This window comes from Micromesistius poutassou (genome assembly GCF_964030765.1).
Source record: "Micromesistius poutassou genome assembly, chromosome: 11".
Lineage (NCBI taxonomy): Eukaryota > Metazoa > Chordata > Actinopteri > Gadiformes > Gadidae > Micromesistius > Micromesistius poutassou.
The window spans coordinates 7,533,623-7,537,120 of NC_140281.1; the positions used below are offsets into that span (position 1 = coordinate 7,533,623).

At 44.7% G+C, this 3,498-nt stretch overlaps 1 long non-coding RNA gene across 1 annotated transcript; it reads right to left on the reverse strand.

Moving 5' to 3' along the window:
- Positions 1 to 290: 290 nt before the first annotated feature.
- LOC311355617 lies at positions 291 to 1,134 on the reverse strand. The gene is made up of 2 exons (XR_014637486.1): positions 699 to 1,134; positions 291 to 584 (listed from the first exon to the last, which is right to left on the reverse strand). It is a non-coding gene; the product is annotated as an uncharacterized lncRNA (long non-coding RNA).
- Positions 1,135 to 3,498: the final 2,364 nt, after the last annotated feature.

Consider the following 3,498-nt stretch of genomic DNA (forward strand, 5'->3'; position numbering starts at 1 on the left):
GGGTGAAGGGGATATCCTCATCTCTAATGAGGGCCCCTCGCTAGACCTAGGTACGCACCCAACTTGTGGGGTACCACAGCGCCTACACATGTCCAACTTAAATACCTCGACCTCTCCCAGTCGGTTCTTAATATGTTATGCAAACAAAAGAAGTCCGAAAATTTTCAGATACTCACACAGTGGATCTATTCTTGTCAGTCTTTTTTAAAAAAAAATTTTTATCCATCATGAACTTAGTTCCGTACAGTGTTTATTAATTATTAATTATTTATTAATCTTTTTTTATTTAGTCTGTTATTATGATCCTTTTCCATACCTTTTTTAAGCAGAGCTTATTAAGATTTCCACTGATAGTTTTGTAGCTTGTCTCTTGCTCGTTGCGCCGAGTCGGGTCCCCGGTCTATCCCCTTCTTTCGCTGCCACTCTGCCGCTCCTCGCATCCTTCCCTCGGCTGCTGGTCCGATGTCTCCGCCTGGCATGTCCGCAGTGTAGCCTCTTTCCTTCATGTCCCGCGCCGCTTCAATGGCACTGTCATACGTCTTCACTCCGTTGTTCCAGTGTATTCGCATCTTGGCGAGCGGCGTCTGGAAACAAATTCCCTTCTCCCTCAGTATTCTTTTAATGCCCGCGTATGCCCTTAATTTCTGGACAATTTCTGTAGGATAATCATGATCAAAGAAGATTTGTTTGCTTCCTACTTGTAGCTTTTTCTGCCAGGCTTTCTTCAAAATCATTTCCTTCGTCTCGAACTGTAGGAAATTGACAATAATTGACCTGGGGCAGCGTTCGGGTTCGGTTTCTGGGCTAGGGCTCGGTGGGCTTGCTGGATCTGAAGATTGGTCCCCTCCTGGAGCTCGAGTTCGGCTTTTAAAAGCTGCTCCAGGTATACGGCTGCCGAGCTCCCCTCCGTGTCTTCCAGTAGCCCAAAAATTCTGATGTCGTTTCTCCTTGATCTACCCTCGAGATCGGTTATTTTCTCTTGCATTCGGCGTGTCTGCCCCATCATCTCCAACAGCGCGGTTATTGGCCTCCACTTTCCACTCTTCGACTTCTGCTATGCGCTCCTGAGCCTCGCTGATGTTCACCTGTTGTGTCTTAAGCTTGTTGTTGTTCTCCTTTAGCTGACGGTCTATTTCTTGCCGGAGATTGATGATTTCATCCTTCATCTCTCTCTTCAGCTCGTCTTTAAATGTAGTCAGCTCATGGCATAGCTCTTGTTTAAGTTCTTTGATGTCCTTGCTGATAGTAGCAAGCCTGACTCTTAGCGTCTCTGCGCTGTCCATTTTCTCAGTTGACTCTTCTTCGTGTTCGCTAACCTCGTGTTCTCTAGCCTCGTATTCAGAGATTTCTTCCATTACGGGTTGCTCTTCACCTTTGTCTTGCTTTTTGTTGCTTTTCCGACATCTTTTCTTGCTTGTCCCACTTATACTCTAGTTTTGTTTGTCGAGTTATGTCTGAGTAGTGGGAATATTTTACAGACTCTGGAGAGCTAGTTAACTATGCTTCTACTCTCTCCGCCATCTTCCCGGAAGTCCATCCCTAAGGATCCCACTTCCTCAGTTTGGTGAGGTAAGGATTTCCCTGGACTCTTAAAAAGGGTCCCCAGCGCTGGTTGACCCCTGGACTTCTGTGGACGAGCGGTGTGCGTGCTGTGGACAACTTTAAATGCTAATCGTTCATGTTATGGAGTCTAAATAATTATCCCTAAATCTCTCTGCCTGTCTCCCTGTGACTCCCTCACAGGCTGCATTCCTCTCTTATCTCTACTGTCCTTGTTCGCTGGTGGACAGCGGCTTGCCTGCTTGGGCATTGACTGTTGAGTGCCTAGCTGCCATGGCTCTCAGCTAGGCCGGGGTATCTGGTTCGGGTTTCGCCTCTGCCAACTGTGGGTGCATGTTAGGTGCGGCCATTGTGTCTCGAAGCGCACGTGTTTAGGGGGGGCTGGTGGTAGTTCCTCTTCTCGGCCAGCTGTGTTGTTAAAGTGAAACTTATAAGGATTACAAATTTGTCAAATGGGAGAACTTCAAATATGGCGGACAGGGGGACTACAATTAGTCGAATGGGAGAACTACAAATATGGTGGATGAGGACTACAAATTTATGGAATAGGAGAACTACAAATATGGCGGACGGGGACCCATAAGTATACGGGGTCTGACAGCCCTACGGTGGCCCTGGTGTAGGAGAACGTGTTCCCAACCGCTTACCAGGGTGGGAATTTCACGACGGCCACGACGGCCATGGCCGTCGTTGCCCCGCACTTTGGCCTTGATGCCCTGTGAAAAGATTTTCAATTTACGGCCAAAGTGGCCTTTGTGCCCCTGTCAAAGTTCCAGTGTAAACAACACTAGTGACGCGTGGTGGGATTTTATGGAATTACGGCCATCCTAGTGCGTGCAGGAGGCTAGTCCCGTGTCTGTGGATTGCTCTGCTGTGATTGTTCCAAAATAGAACATGCGCAACTTCGCGAACCGCGCAGGTGAAGTATCAACATCACATGAAAGAAGAACGTCAACCAGCCTCCTCAGCAGTGTTTGTAATAACGCCGTTTAAAATAACGGCGTTAGGTAACGCCGTTATTTGTTCAGTAACGGGTAATCTAACTAATTACTTTTTAACGCTGTTACCGTTACTGACAGTTAAATGCGGTGCGGTACTATGAATTGATTGAATAAACTGTGTAATCCGAACGCACCCCTGGCTCCACACAAACTGCTAGTGAGGAGATTGTGTTTAACAACGAGATAAGCAATTATTATTGGCTAAGGCAGATTCATGTTTCATGGTAGCCAGGGTATCTGCAGGTTTCAGCAAGTCAAATTTAAGACTTTTTAAGACCACCTTGAATGAAATTTAAGACCTAAAGCACGCGATGGTGGGGGGGATCCCGCTGTATTACAACCCAAGCATAGCATGTGTGTCACTTAATGAGACTCATTCAAGTTGACTTTTTGTCTGTTTATTGAACATAAAGTGATACTCAGTGCTCTCTGGTTCAAAAGCTGTAAGTACAAGTGCAGTTTAACGTAGGGCTGGGCGATATGGCTGAAAACGATCACGATATAAGTGTTTCATATCGGTCGATATCGATAATTATTGATAAAAAAATTTTTTAAAGGACCAGGAGAAAAATATAAACGTAAACAGTTTTATTTTAAACTTAACCTTCCCCTGATTGTAGGCAGACAGGGAAAAGGAATGTCAACACAACCATGATCAAATAAATATAAACATAAGTCTGAATGAAAATGAACATCACAATGAAAACTTAACAATTATCAATTATAAAGTGCTCAAAAACATGTGCTACAAAAAAGTGTTCTAAAAACATTTGCAGTGTTAAATGTAAACATAAGAGATGAGATCATGAGATCACTATTGTATTACTTGGTAGGCGGATTAAAGCTTATCTTCAACCTGGACTCCCTAGAACATGGAACATATAGATGTCATTGTTGTTGGGACATGGAAATATGTCCAGTACTGTCATGAACCATC